The 16,547-nt window shown below is 41.2% G+C and overlaps 1 pseudogene; it reads left to right on the top strand.

The window, feature by feature from the left end:
- Positions 1-1,954: 1,954 nt before the first annotated feature.
- On the top strand, positions 1,955-3,108 carry LOC137233146 (aldo-keto reductase family 1 member A1 pseudogene; annotated as a pseudogene).
- The last annotated feature ends 13,439 nt before the right edge of the window (positions 3,109-16,547 follow it).

Genomic DNA, 16,547 nt, shown 5'->3' with positions numbered 1-16,547 from the left:
TCTTTGCCCCATCCAATAGTATTATTTTAAAGCACATCTCATTATTTAACCTGTGAATACTTCAGTATTAATCTTCTAACAGATTAGTACTGTTAAAAAATGATTAAGGAAGAGAATTTAGGTGTTAAACATACTTTAACACTTCATGAAGCCACCACTGTTTGTTCCCAAGGGTCCAAAGAACTGCAACACGGGACTGAAGGCAGGACACTTTTATAGGATAAAGAATAAGGAACAAGGAAGAAATGGGAATTCCCTGGCGGTCCATTGGTTAGGACTCCTCTGCGCTTTCACTGCTGAGGACCTAGGTTCAGTCCCTGGTCAGGGAACTAAGATCCCTGCAAGCCACCTGGCGGCCAAAAAAAAAAAAAAAAAAAGAACATGGAAGAGAAAAATAGAAAATGAATAAAGCACAAGAAAGTAATTATAAAGCCCAGAGTTTGGGGATTGGCTGACTAGATATACTGTGTTTCTGGTCAAGCAGAACATTTGCAGAGATACCAAAGTTACTAAGTTTTGCTCTCTTGCTGTGGCACTCTGGGCAGGAGTGGCTCCATCTTTGGCCTAGAAATTTATTTCAGTAATTCTCCCTTTTCTCATCCTCTTGACCATTCAAGAGGTTTGGTCAAAAATATCAGTACTAACATGACCCTCAGTCACCATTGCCTCTTCTGCTCTCAGTGTAGCATTCACAAGAGGTGATGTCAGGCTTGTATTCTTGGCCCTGGTTCCGTTCTTCTGTTCTCTTTTGTCACTTCAGTCAGAGAGAGACCATGTGTTGGCTGGTCAGTGGCTGCCCACATGCCTTTAAAACTTTTGAGAGAACCCAGCTTATCAGGGAGACAGTAATAATTACTAGCAACAAAACAATGTCCATGGTTTGGAGAGTACTCCTGAGCCAGGGTCCCCATGATCCAAACCAGCTAGAAAACTGGGGACACTGCTTTAAGCCAGTTAGCCTGTTTATGTATTTCGCGTAACTATGTCTCCCCACCCCAGAAATGTTTATGCAGTGCGCTTGTTCCGTTGAAATCGAGGTGTTATAAATCAGGGAGAAGTTTGTGACGGGAAGAAAGAACTACAGGATCACCAGCGTCCAAGCCAGTCCAACAGTTAGTTTACCTTTCTCTGCAATGGTCTGAGGTAGGTGAACAGTTATCTTTCCAGGCTAGAGCAAGCCAAAAGGTGGAGAAGAGAACAATAAAGACCTTCATGATGTAAGAATTAGGAAAATGATGGTCAGAGAAGGAAGGAAGAATGGAAGGAAATGCTCTTAATCTGACTTCTTGGGAGGAAACAGTCTACCTCACTGTTGCCTAGTTCTCTTCCTAGTCAATTGGATTTTGAGGTCTTTGGCATTTAAACAGGGCCAGATGTCAGGTGGGGTCTTCTTCAGTTGTGAAACATGTACCCAAATTTTTTAATTTGTTTGTTTGTGTTAAATTTGGCTCTTTTATTTTGCTATATATTTTTATTTATTTATTTATTTATTTATTTATTTGGCTGTGCCAGGTCTCCGTTGTAGCACATGGGATCTTTGCTGTTGCGTGCAGGATCTTCGTTGCAGTATGCAGTATCTTCTAGTTGCAGCATGCGAACTCCTAGTTGTGGAATGTGGGATCTAGTTCCCGGACCAGGGATCGAACCTGGGCCCCCTGCAATGGGAGCACATAGTCGTAGACCCTGGACCACAAGGGAAGTCCCTGTACCCACATTTTCACACCTTGTAATTCGACACTGATGTTAGTGGTCAAGAACACTTGGTAGGGTCCTTTCCAGGAATCTCACTTTTGCAAAAGCATCAAAGTAAAACAATAATTGTCTGTAAATGACAACGAACTTTAAAATGCCCATGGTTGGAGATCTGATGAGAGTTCATTATAATGGAAATTGACAAGGAAATTTGGTTATTTCTGTGACACCCAACATTTTTAAGACAATAACTAGGAATCTGGGAAGCTGAGGCCCATTGGGTAGCTAGCAGGGCACAGGACTGAGCTGAAAAGCCATACTTCCCTGTTAACATCTTGTGCTCGTGCCGAGGGGGCAATGGTGGCTTCCTGTATCCTCCTGCACACTGGACGAAGATGTCCCTGATTGGACTGGGCACCTGGAAGAGCGAGCCTGGCCAGGTAAAAGCAGTTATTAAGTATGTCTTGAGTATAGGCTACCGCCACATTGACTGTGCTATCTACGACAACGAGACTGAGATTGGGGAAGCCCTGAAGGAGGATGCGGGACCTGGCAAGTTGGTGCCTCAGGAGGAGCTGTTTGTGACTTCCAAGCTGTGGAACACGAATCACCACCCTGAGGATGTGGAGCCTGACCTCCGGAAGACACTCGCTGACCCCCAGCTGGAGTATTTGGACCTGTACCTGATGCACTGGCCTTATGCCTTTGAGCGGGAGACAACCCCTTTCCTAAGAATGCTGATGGGACTATATGCTATGACTCTACCCACTACAAGGAGACTTGGAAGGCTCTGGAGGCACCGGTGGCTAAGGGGTTGGTGAGGGCACTGGGCCTGTCCAGCTTCAGCAGTCAGCAGATCGATGATGTGCTCAGTGTGGCCTCGGTGCGCCCAGCTGTCCTGCAGGTGGAATGCCACCCATACCTGGCTCAGAATGAGCTGATTGCCCACTGCCAAGCACGCGGCCTGGAGGTGACTGCTTATAGCCCTCTGGGCTCCTCTGAGCGTGCTTGGCGTGATCCTGATGAGCCTGTCCTGCTTGAGGAGCCAGTGGTCCTGGCACTGGCTGAAAATCATGGCCGGTCTCCAGCTCAGATCTTGCTCAGGTGGCAGGTCCAGCAGAAAGTGAGCTGCATCCCCAAGAGTGTCACACCTTCCCATATCCTTCAGAACATCCAGGTGTTTGACTTCACCTTTAGCGTGGAGGAGATGAAGCAGCTGGATGCCCTGAATAAAAATTTGCTATTCATCGTGCCCATGCTTACGGTGGATGGGAAGAGGGTCCCGAGAGATGCAGGTCACCCCCTTCAATGACCCATATTGAGACCACAGCTTCCTGGCTTCCTTTTCATCTCTCCAGCTATAACGTCCTGCCATCCCCAGAAAGGAGTTAATAAAGCCATTGGAGTATCCATCCAAAAAAAAAAAAAAAAAAAGATGGTAACTAGGATTATAACTTGTAACATTATACCATGCATATCAGATTTTTAGGAATTTTATATAAGTTCTGGAACACTTATGTTAATAACATACCCACACAAAGATAAGCTAAAGTTAAACATCACTTCTTATTTGGCAATGTTTCCTTTGTAATTTAACATATCAAATAAGCCTAATTAGCTTCACATTTCTCTTTTTATAAGGAGAGAGAACAAATATACTAGGGGCCCTTTGGAAAATCCCAAAGTTGGCCACAGGTCAAAAAAGCTTCATTTAGAATTTGATTTTGGGGGGGTTCCCTGGTGGCGCAGTGGTTAAGAATCCACCTGCCAATGAAGGGGACACAGGTTTGAGCCCTGGTCCCACATGCCGCGGAGCAAGTAAGCCCATGAGCCACAACTACTGAGCCGCGTGTCACAACTGCTAAAGCCCACATGCCTAGAGCCCGTGCTCTGCCACAAAGAGAAGCCACCGCAATGAAAAGCCCGCGCACCACAAAGAAGAGTAGCCCCTGCTCACAGCAACTAGAGAAAGCCCGCACGCAGCAACGAAGACCCAACACAGCCAAAAATAGATAAATAATTTTTTTTTAAATTGGATATATTAAAAAAAGAAAGAATTTGATTTGGGGGAAGTTTGTCAAAAATATCCATTTAAGGGACTTCCCTGGTGGCCCAGTGGGTAGGTAAGACTCTGCGCTCCCAATGCAGGCGGCCCGGGTTTGATCCCTGGTCAGGGAACTAGATCTCGCATGCATGCCACAGCTAAGAGCCTGCGTGCAGCAACTAAGACCCCGAACAGCCAAAATAAATAAATAAATATTTTAAAAAATATCCATTTAACCAAAGTGACAAGTAAAGTCTTCAAAGGCAAGTACAGAGGTTATATAGTTGTAAAAACCCCAAACCCTTAGCTTTTTTAAGATTCAGGGTTTTCTATTCACAGATTAAATGTCTTAAAAAATATGACTAGGCTTTTGAGAAAAAAATAAAACTGAAAATCTTAAAAACCTCGACATATCAGAAGTGTTTATTTTTTGGAATTGTTACCGAGTCCAAGCTCGCTCTGCTCACCGCACAACAGGGCAATGAATCGCAGACAAGGTGTTGAGGCAGGGAATACGACTTTATCAGGAAAGCCAGCAGATGGAGAAGATGGCAGACTAGTGTCTCTGAGAAATCATCTTATCAGGGTTTGGATGCCAGTTTCTTTTATAGAATCAGAGAGGGAGAGGCGGAGAGGAAGTAAAGTAAAAGGGCCATCAGTCTTGCAAAATATCTCCTGGAATGACCAGCCTCAGTGAGAGGATGTTTTTTTTTTTTTTTCTTGCAGCCATTCACAGGTGGGCAGGGTTCCCTGAGGCAGGCCATTTTGTATGATTGTAATAACAAAAGCAACGCAAAGGAAAGGTTAAAGAAACAGATCCAACATGGAGTCCAATTTAGCTCTTCCCTGTTACAATTTCCCACTGTCAATGTCCATTCTACAATCTTGTGGAAAAAGGGGTGACAAAGTTCTAACTGCTCGGTCAGATGGATCTTTCTGGGAGTGTCCGCAATCGGTGTCAGTGTTCCAGATGCTGAGATTTGTCTTTTGTTCCGCTTTGGAAGTGTCTACTTGACACCTGTAGACTTACAAATATTCACAACCTAAAAGTTGAGAGTTGTCAGGAATTTTGAGGGCTTCAAGCCCAGGAGGCTGCATCTCAAGTTAAGAAATTTAGCATTTTTCTATGTATGGGAAGATGCTAGACTCTGGGCTCACTGAAATAATTTCTTTGATATGCACCACAGCCCAGATGGGGCCTGTATCCTGTATTTTCACATCCTGCGTTTCCTCAGGGCTCACCATAGGGAGTGGCTGCAGTCTGATGGCTGCTAGATGGCAGGTATTCTTCTTCTTCCTGAGTTTCCTCAGTGTTCACTGGCTCACACTGGGGGGCTGCAATCGCTGATGATTGATCCTCTCCTCTTGGTCAGGAATTTGACCAATATTTGGGAGACATTTCATGATCAAATTTTGTCCCATGGTGCTGGGAGGCTCATCCCAGATCACGTGAAAATTCTTGATATGCCACTCCAGGTGCTAACTTTTGGATTAGGCCCTATTGATAATTAAAGATTCTCTGGATCCTCTGTCTAATTATGATCCAGGAGACATTTTCGCTTGTTGCTTCTTCCCATACCTAGAACCACATTATTAAAATTATTTTTATGGTATAAAAGTGATCTATTTCCTTAAGATGTTTAGCCATAGACGTTTTGTTGGAGGCCTGGTTACACACTGGGTACTGCAAGAGAAAACAATCTTATAAAATAGGATATAAGTAACAGCTAGTAACATTGACAAAGACATACTGCAGCAGGGAGACACAAAGCACAAACAATTTGGAAATAAAGAACAAATTAAAACAATGACTAGCATAATATCAAGTCCATAGGAGAACCAGCTGGAGACAACAAATTCTGTCAGGATCAGGTAGAGAGAAAAAGATAAATGTTTCATCTTTGTTTAAAAAGGCATACTTTATCAACTTGTTGTAGGTCATAGCATAAGGTTATAGCATAAAAGTTTTTTCCTAAAAACAAAGATTAAAGTCAATATATTTCCTAAAGGCATAAAGTTATAAATCATATTTACCAGTTCACTCAGTCCCATGTAATTAATTCCCATTGATCTGGATGAAATAATCAGTTTACTATTAGTTTTGTCATTTGTTACCCAGTTCAGTGATATTATCTAAAGGCTATAAGAAACTTATATTTGTTAAAAAGTTCCTTTTTATCAGTCTTCTTGAAAAATCTTCATTTTGTAAAAGCATCAGGACAAAAAACAAAATAGCATGGTTAAAAATTTGAGTACAATGCAATTAGCAGGATTCTTGGATATAACATTTTAGAATAACTAGTATTATGATTGTTAACATATCAGGACATACCAGATGTTAGGAATTCCATATAAATTTTGGAATATCTATATAAATGACATTTATCCATACACTATAATCTAAGGTTCATCTCCAATCACTTTACGATGTTTCTGAAGTAACTTAACATACCAAATAAACTTAGTTTGACATCTCTCTCTGAGATGTCTCAGAGATGTTCTTTCAAAGTATCCAGAGTCAGCTGGAGGCTAAAAAGCTTTAGTCAGATTTGGATATTTGGGAAGTTTGTTAAAAATATCAAAAAGGTTTTACAACACAACAGGATGTAGGTCACTGTGAAACAGTGCCTATTCATTTAACCAAGTCACAAAATGATGAAACAAAAACAAATACGGAGCACCTAAGGGCACAGAAACTCATTTAATCTGTTATCAAAAGGAGCAGTCTAACAGAGAGGGAGATCAAATTTCAGTTTTGTATTAGCTTACTTAACGAAATCCATTTACTTATTTAACTTCAATCTAAATTCAGTTAATCCTGACCATGTACAAAACTTTCTTAGTAAAATGTAATTCCATTCCTCGTACCTTCTTAACTGAAAACACACATTCTACCATACTGAAATGTTTTATTATTTTCAGTAGCTTTAATTCTATATTTAAATTAGAATCTCCGATTCTTAAAAACCTTAGTTTCTAGGGACAATCAAGAGGCAAGTAATACTTACCAAATCTGGAGAAACTATTTTAGATGATTTTTAGAACATAATTATTCTTAGAGTTTACCTAAAAGCTCTTATCTCATTTATATTTACTTTAAAGTTTCATCATATCAAGTTATTTTTCTTGCTGACAAATTTGCAACAGATATAACAAGATTTCATTTAGCTTCTATTAAACCTAGGTGCAGTGAAAGTACTATACTTAATGTTGATGGCTCCAAAGACATGTCTATATTAATTAGAGCAACAAACTTAAACATTAATACCAGGTATTAATTTAATACTAAATATTTCCTGGTTCACGTGAAACTGAAACTCATTTACCTTAATTTCTCTTGTATTTAGAATTGTTTGGTTTGTAAGGGCTTACGTTTCTTTAAGCCAATTAAATAAGGCTCATTTACAGATTAACCTCAGCAATGTTATCCAAGACAAAAACACATACAAACATACAAACAGAGAGACATCATAGTTCTCATTTCAAAATTTCAGCCCTGAGTCAGGTACAGTAGTGTAAAACCCATCAGTTTACAAAAGAGGTTGGATTAAAGTTGGGTTTCTGGCAAATGGAACAAATCAAGCTCATTTGTCTAGATGGCTAAACCCTTTCTACTAATATTTATGGTAAACAAGTCAAGTTCTAAATTACTGTACCCTCTTTTACAAAATTTGCATTTTAAAAAGATGGCAGAGATAAGGGTTTCTGAGAAGACCAGGTAGGACATTTGTATCTCAAAGGTACAGGCAAGTTTCTCCTAGGATGACTTTGTTTCCCCTTTGTTTAATATTTACAAGTCTCTTAAGATTACTCATATTTATTAGAAAATCAATCAACTTGTTCCCCACTGTCAATGTTACCGGGGACTCCTGTGGGGAAATCAGGGTCTGATGCCTCAAGTCCAAGGGATTCCCCTGGCCTCTTACAGGATATTAGGGCAAGGGAAATTGCCCTGCTGCAGAAGTGCCTCCCAGTCCAAATTGGGTGCCCTGTAGGGTCTTAGATGGTGATACTAAACCAGGTCGCTGTGCCCCGGGTGTTACCACAGAAACTTCTATTTGATTCCAATGGGTAGGGGAAACAGGAGGCAGTGAATATGTTGGCAGCATGGGGGTGGGGACATTTGGAACAACTGCCAGTGTAGCCTGCTCGGTCACTGGGGGAGCTGGGTAGGCTGGGGTGGGGGCTAAGTTTTGAAATAACATGTCCCCACTCTCATTTTCTCCCTCTCCCCCTTGGGTTTCCTTTCAGATCACAGCACTATAAGGTGGCAGTCCTATGACTCCTTTTCCTCCTGATGCAATAGCATAAATGCTCCTATATATGGAATCTCATCTCTTTTCCCTGCTCTTTTGCAGAACATTTCGATCTGCGAGATTATATAATAATTGAGTGAGCCATTCAGGGGCCATCGTTCTTCTGATCCTAACATATATTGGGTTCATACCCTATTACAGTAGTATATCATGTCTCTCTTAGTCATAGGCTCCCGGCTATGTTTTGCCCATTTATCTAATATATGCCCCAAAGGGTTTTCCTTCGGGATAGGTGAAGTATTTCCCATTTTTATCAGTTTGACTACACCAAAACACAAAAGACACAGACAAATTCCAACACAAAAGGCACAAATTCTAGCATCAATGCACACAAAACCAAAACAAAACCAAGAGCAAAACCAACGAACTAGTTCCCAGATCAGGTAGACTTACCCTACAAAACCAACGAACTAGTTCCCAGTGAACCCGCTCCCAGAATCAGGTAGAGTCCAACAACAATTCCCCCCCTCCAACAGGGAACCCCAACCACACTGGCTTGTACCGTAAAGGAAAAGCCCAGATTGAGGGGGAATATGTTCCCAGCATGCACACCAGAGGAACTTAACCTTCAGAATTGAATGGAGTCTGTCGACTCGTAGTCCCAAATGGAACTGAAGTTCCCCAGATTGGAACTGAAGTTCCCAGATGGAACCGTCATTCCCCAAATTGAAGTCTGTCGGTTCTTTGCTTCAGCTGCCAAGCACTGGGGTAGCCGGTGCCGCTTCAGGGAACTTTGAAGGGAAGATCCTCGGGACAAATGGTCCTGGCAGCTGCTAGGGCCTTGCCCCAATATTCCCTGACCGGGCCGGCTAGCCACGAGCTGCAAGGCTCCTGGCTGGCTCGCCAAATTTGTTACCGAGTCCAAGCTTTCTCTGCTTGCCACATGACAGGCCAACGAATCGGAGATGAGGTGCTGAGGCAAGGAATACAACTTTATTCGGAAAGAAGGCAGACTGAGAAGATGGCAGACTAGTGTCTCTGAAAAACCATTTTATCTGGGTCTGGATGCCAGTTTCTGTTATAGAATCAGAGAGGCAGAGGCAGTGAGGAAGTAAAGTAAAAAGGCAGAATAGAGAGGGAGAGGCAGTGTGGAAGTAAAGTAGAAGGGCCATCAGTCTTGCAAAACATCTCCTGGAATGACCAGCCTTGGTGAGGGGATGTGTTAGTTTCTTTTTTCTTGCAGCCATTCACAGGTGGGCAGGGTTCCCTGAGGCAGGCCATTATGTATGATTATAATAAAGAAAGCAATGAAGAGCAAAGGTTAAAGTCAAAGAAACAGATCCAACATGGAGTCCAATTTAACTCTTCCCTGTTACAGAATTACATATAATTTTAGAGTTCTTTCTCTTCATCAAAAGCATAATCTAAAGTAATTGGTCTCTAATGCCTGTCATTCTTCAATATTTTTTCAGTGTTGTTAAAAATTTTCAGATTTAAGGATGATAACTCTAGTGACTAAAATGTTATAATCTAAGTGCACATTGCCTAAATAAAGCTTAGCATTTGGCAATAAGTTAAATTTTTTGTACATTTGGGGAAAGGGGTGGATAGTGTAAATAATTTTCAATTATGACATGGAACAGGATGATGACTTTTTTGTGGTTTGATAAAGAAAATTTAGGTTTTATTTTAATAACTTCATTGAACTGTCAAGCAAATAGGAAAAATGAAAAAATGAAAAAGCCCTCTTGTAGCTGATAAGACAGTGCTGGTTTGGTTCAATCAGCAGTAGGCTCCATGTCTGATTTTATTTGAGCTCAATGAACAAAAATTTTCATTAAATGGGCTTCCCCGGTGGCACAGTGGTTGGGAGTCCACCTGCCGGTGCAGGGGACGCGGGTTCGTGCCCCGGTCTGGGAAGATCCCGCATGCCGCGGAGTGGCTGGGCCCGTGGGCCATGGCCGCTGGTCCTGCGCGTCTGAAGCCTGTGTTCTGCAGCAGGAGGGGCCGTGGCGGTGAGAGGCCCGCGTACTACAAAAAAAAAAAAATTCATTAAAAAAAAAGATTCAGGATTTTCTTAAGTAATCAAAAACCTGATAAAGGTAACACGAAGTACAGTAAATTATTTTGATAAGACACAAAATCTTCACTTTCCAGGCAGATTACTCAAAAGGCACCTTTTCTCACCAAAAAACACATCCTACATTCCTTACATAGAGAAGTTTCCTGTATTATTTCTAGTAGTTTTAATTATATACATGTTTTAGAATTCTTAACCCTTAGAATCCTTAATTCCTATTTAAAACTAAGAAGTAAGCAATCTGTTACACTAGTATTTTGTGGATTGGTAAATTTATAAATACATTTCATAATTTCTGGAAGTATATATATATATATATTTTGGCGGTATGCGGGCCTCTCACTGTTGTGGCCTCTCCCGTTGCAGAGCACAGGCTCCGGACGTGCAGGCTCAGTGGTCGTGGCTTACGGGCCCAGCCACTCTGGGCATGTGGGATCTTCCCGGACAGGGGCACGAACTCGTATCCCCTACATTGGCAGGCGGACTATCAACCACTGCACCACCAGGGAAGCCCCTGTCATATTTTAGATTCCACATATAAATGATACCATATGGGGACTTCCCTGGTGGTGCAGTGGTTAAGAATGCACCTGCCAATGCAGGGGACACGGGTTCGAGCCCTGGTCCAGGAAGATCCCAAATGCTGCAGGGCAACTAAGCCCATGTGCCACAACTACTGAGCCTGCGCTCTAGAGCCTGTAAGCCACAACTACTGAGCCTGTGTGCCACAACTACTGAAGTCCGCGCACCTAGAGCCTGTGCTCTGCAACAAGAGAAGTCACCTCAGTGAGAAGCCTGCACACTGCCGCCAAGAATAGCCCCCGCTCGCCGCAACTAGAGAAAGTCCGCATGCAGCAAAGAAGACCCAAAGCAGCCAAAAATAAATAAATATAATAAATAAATTTATATATAAAAAAAGATACCATGGACATTTTTAAAAAAATGATATCATATGTTATTTGTCTTTCTCCTTCTGACTTACTTCACTTAGTATGATAATCTCTAGTTGCATCTATGTTGCTGCAAATGGCATTATTTCATTCTTTTTTATGCCTGAGTAGTATCACATTGTATATATATTCCATTGCATATATGTACCACATCTTCTTTATCCATTCATCTGTTGATGGACATTTAGGTTGTTTCTGTGTCTTGGCTATTGTGAATAGTGCTGTTATAAACATACGGGTGCATGTATCTTTTTGAATTATAGTTTTGTCAGGATATATGCCCAGGAGTGGGATTGCTAGATCATATGATAATTCTATTTTCAGTTTTCTTTTTTTTCCCCCCTTTTTTTGGCTGTGCCGCACGGCATGAAGGATCTTAGTTCCCTGACTAGGGATGAAACCTGTGCCCCCTGCAGTGGAAGCATGGAGTCTTAATCACTGGACCACCAGGGAAGTCCCATATTTTTAGTTTTCTGAGGAACCTCCATACTGTTTTCCACAGTGGCTGCACCAACTTACATTCCCACCAACAGTATAGGAGGAGAACGCTACCACTTTCAATGATTTGTTAATCAATCAACTAATTAACCAAGTTTATATGGAGTGCTACTATGTGCCAGGCACCAGGCAAGGCCTGGGAGTGAGTGGTGGATCCTTGAGCTTTGCTATTCACCATCTTGTAGGGAAGGCAGAGGGTAAACAGCAATCCAGTGGGTGGAATGCCAAGGAAGAGCAATTTAGATGCTCTGGCAAAATTTGTTCTTCTGGAATCTCATCTGCAGAAAATCTGAACCAGGAGGCTGAGTTCCCAGTTGACATCTCTCCCAGGACAGCTGCCTGAATCAGAGAAGGAATTAACTCTCCAGCCAGACTAATATATGCCCTCTATTTAATACTGCTAAATGGTGGCACTTCCCTGGTGGTCCAGTGGTTAAGAATCCACCTTCCAATGCAGGGGACACAGGTTCAATCCCTGGTCGGGGAACTAAAATCCCACATGCTATGGGGCAACTAAGCCTGCACACTGCAACTACTGAGCCCGTGCGTCACAACTAGAGAGGAGCCCACGTGCCACCACGAAGAGCCTGAGCACCGCAACTGAGAGCTGATACAGCCAAAATAAGTAAATATATGTTTTTAAATTGCCAAATGGTATCCCCAGAAAGATTCTGGGTAGAGTTTCATAATTGCTAATCAAGGGCCTGTCTGGTGGATTATTTAATAACAAGCCCCACTCAAGACTTCTGACTTCAAGATGGATTTTTTTTGGCCCAGTTGAAGCCCAGGAAATTACATTTCTGATTGTTGAGTCTATCCTTACAAATAACTGGGATGAATCCCCAAAGAAAAGTGCATGGTCTTTGGAGTCAGGCAGACCAGACTGTGCTGGGTTTCCAGGCTGTGTAACCTTGAGCAAGGCACTTTTTTTTTTTCCCATCTGTGCTGCACAGGATCTTAGTTCCTAGACCAGGGATTGAACCCGGGCTGGCAGTGAATGGACAGCCAGGGAATGCCCGAGCAAGGCACTTGTGTTCTCTAAGTCTCAGTTTTCTCATCTGTAAAGTGGGGACACTGGCATCTTTGTTATTGGTCATCAAAAGGATTAAAGGCAATACATATTATACAGACCCAACACATGGCAGTCAAGAACAAACGTTTTCTTTGTTTTTTCCTTGTTGCACAAAATGACATTCAAATCAGTTGGGCTTTCTAAATAGGTTGGATTTCTTCCTCGAGAGAATGGCAGGGAGGTTAGTCAATATGGCTGGGATTCTTTTTCTTTTTATTAGTAAACTAAATTTTGTTTTTGGGATTCTTTTAGTTGTATAGCTCTTTGGTCCTTTTAAATTTTTTTTCCAAACCAGGATGATATTTGACACTTCAGAAAAAAATCCAACGTTGGCTGTTTATAGGAATAAGAATTATCCTTCATAGGAATGTAGAAAAGACATTCAGAGAAGAGAAGCAGTGTGAAGTCAAGCCAAGCCCTGGGAACTCATCATAACACATTCACTGGAAATGTCCATCTTATCCATAATTAAACTATAGCTGTTAAGTTTATACTGCAAGTGAGAAAAATAACTATTTTGACTCCTCAATCTTTCTTTAAGATAAATTATCACTTTTTTCATAAGGTATCAGCTATAAGGAAGCGTAGTGAAGTTTTGATTTTTTGGAAAAGAAGTTAATGATCTGGAAGTTTCAACTCACTTGAGTTAAAGACTGACTCCCCTCACAGGTCAAGGTGTACACCATGGACTGCAGCAGGGGTGCACCTGTGTAAAATGGCTGGGATTCTTGGGACAGAGTTTTAAAAAGTAAATTAGTCCTATTGTATTCTAATTATAAAAGTAATACTGAATTTCAGCCTATATGGTAGACTGAGTTGGTAACAAACTATCTTTTCTCCCGGTCTACACTCCTAGAACTGTTTGGAGATGTTGCCTACCAAAAAACCATTTCCAACTCCAACTTGTCCTTTCTTCACCATTGGAAGAGCCCACTTACCACTACATAGAGTGGAGAACGCTCACATACATTTTTCCAGCCTCTCTTGTGGATATAGGCAGGTTACTGAGTCCTGGCCATTGGGAACTGAGGGAAAGTTTGCAAAGGGACTCTGGAGAAGATTGTCCTCCCTAATATAAAGAGAGGCATGAGAGGAAATGCCCCCTTCCTTTACTCGGGGCATGGCCATGTCTGCTGCTGCCATCTTGTGACCATAATAAAGAATATTACAGATGGAATGCAGAGACGAAAGATGGAAAGTTCTTGGTTCCTTGCTGTCATTGTTGAGTCACAAAGTTGAGAATCCTTAATCTTTGCTACAACCGTTCATCACTGAGTATTATGTTAGCTATAAATTTGTCATATATGGCGTTTATTCTGTTGAGGTATGTTCCTTCTATACCAAATCAGTTGAGAGATTTCATCATGAAAGGATGTTGAATTTTGTCAAATGTTTTTTCTCCATGTATTGAGATACTTATATGGTTCTTATCTTTCATTCCATTAATATGGTGTATTATATTTATTGGTTTGCATATGTTGAGCCCTCTTTGCATCCCAGAGACAAATACCACTTGATCATGATGTATGATCCTTCTAATGAACTGTTGAATTCAGTTTGCTAGTATTTTGCTGAGAATATTTGCATCTGTATTCATCAGGGATATTGGTCTGTAATTTTCTTTTCTTGGAGTATCCTGATCTAGCTTTGGTATCAGGGTAATGCTGTCCTCATAAAATGAGTTTGGTAGTATTCCCTCCCTTTCAACTTTTTGGAAGAGTTTGAAAAGGATGGGCATTGATTCTTCCCTAAATGTTTGGTAGAATTTACCCATAAAGGCACCTGTTCCTGGGTTTTTCTTTGTTGGGACATTTTTGAATACTTATTCAATCTCCTTACTATCGGTCTGTTCAGATTTTCTATTTCTTCATCATTCAGTCTTGGCAGGTTGTATGTTTCTAGGAATTTATCCATTCTTAATTTTTTTAAAAAAAATATTTATTTATTTGGTTGCACCAGATCTTAGTTGCAGCAGGCAAGCTCCTTAGTTGCGGCTTGTGGGCTCTTTAGTTGCAGCACGTGAGCTCCTTAGCTGTGGCATGCGAACTCTTAGTTGCAGCACACATGTAGGATCTAGTTTCCTGACCAGGGATCGAACCCCGGCCCCCTGCATTGGGAGCGCGGAGTCTTACCCACTGGATCACCAGGGAAATCCCTATGCACAAGTTTCTGTGTGTATATATGCTTTCATTTCTCTTAGGAAGACCTTGAGCTTGGAACACATGGAGAGCACTCACTTGCCCTCAAATTAAGTTAAACTATGTATGTTTAGGGTATGTAAAGCTCCAGATGGTCAGGTTAGAACAAACGTGGGAAAGTGTTTCTATGGCATCTGCTAGTCTTTGGGAGTTTCCCAGGAGCATCACCTCTGCTTTTTATAGCCTTCCTATGTCTCAGATTTGAGGTCGTAACCTAGTCACTGTTCTCCTTTGTGAGGAGTGTAATTGCTGGGTCATATGATAATACTGTGTTTAACATTTTGAGAAACTTCCAAATTTCTTTCCATTTTGTATTCTTTTTTCTTTGGCCACGCTGCACGGCTTGCGGAATCTTAGTTCCCCAACTAAAGATGGAACCCATGCCCCCTGCAGTGAAACTGCGGAGTCCTAACCGCCGTACCGCCAGGGAATTCCCTCCAGTTTGTACTCCTACTATCCATGTATGAGGGTTCCAATTTCTCCATCCTCATCAACACTTATTTTCTGTCTTTTTTTTTTTTTTCGGTACGCGGGCCTCTCACTGTTGTGGCCTCTCCCGTTGCGGAGCACAGGCTCCGGACGCGCAGGCTCAGCGGCCATGGCTCACGGGCCCAGCCGTTCCGCGGCATGTGGGATCTTCCCAGACCGGGGCACGAACCCGTGTCCCCTGCATTGGCAGGCGGACTCTCAACCACTGCGCCACCAGGGAAGCCCTATTATCTGTCTTTTTAATTTTAGCTACCCTAGTCGTTGTGAAGAGGTATCTCAATGTGATTCAACTGATTTCTGACAAAGGTACAAAGGTTATTCAAAGGAGAAAACAGTCTTTTCAACAAGTAGTGCCAGAACAATTGGATGTACATATGCAAAAGATGAACCTCACCCTAACCTCTCATCATAAAGAAAAATTAACTCAAAATGGATGATAGACTTATATGTAAAGATTAAAACTATACAACTTCTGAAAGGAAACTTAGAGGAAAATTTTTATTACCTAGATCAAGCACAAATTTCTTAGATATTATATAAAAAATATAATCCATAAAATAAAAATTGATAAATTGGCCTTCATCAAAATTAAGAACTTTTGCTCTTCAAAAGATACTATTAAGAGAATGAAAAGATAAGCTACAAATTAGGAGAAAATATTCACAAAACACATATCTAACAAAGGATTTGTATCCATAATATATAAAGAACTCTGAAAATTTTATAATGAGATAACCAACAGCCCAACAGAAAATGGGCAGAAGATTTGAACAGACACTTCACTAGTTAAGCAAATAAGCAACATGAGAAGATGCCCAACATCATTAGTCATTAGGGAAATGTAAATTAAAAGCCGCTCAAATTAAAAAAAAAAGTACCAAGTTCTAGTGCAGATAAGGAAAAACTAGAACACTTATACATAGCTGGTGGGAATGCAATGTGGTACAGCCACTCTAGAAAACTGTTTGTCATTTTCTTATAAAGTTAAATATATACTTATCATATGACTCAACAATCTCACTCCTAGGTATTTACCTTAGAGAAGTGACAACTTATATTCATACAAAAGCCTATACATGAATGTTTAGAGTAGCCTTATTTATAATTTTCAAAATGTGGAAACAATCCAAATGGCCCTCAATTGGTGAACAGATAGATAAACTACGGTTCATATATACAATGGATCCCTACGTAGCAACTAAAAGAAACCAACTACTGATACACCCAACAAAATGGTTGAATTGCAAATGCATGATGCCAACTTAAAC

This window comes from Pseudorca crassidens, chromosome 10, assembly GCF_039906515.1.
Source record: "Pseudorca crassidens isolate mPseCra1 chromosome 10, mPseCra1.hap1, whole genome shotgun sequence".
NCBI classification, from domain to species: Eukaryota; Metazoa; Chordata; class Mammalia; order Artiodactyla; family Delphinidae; genus Pseudorca; species Pseudorca crassidens.
Note: the sequence above shows the minus strand (reverse complement) of the source record. Positions and strands in the feature narration are given on the sequence as shown.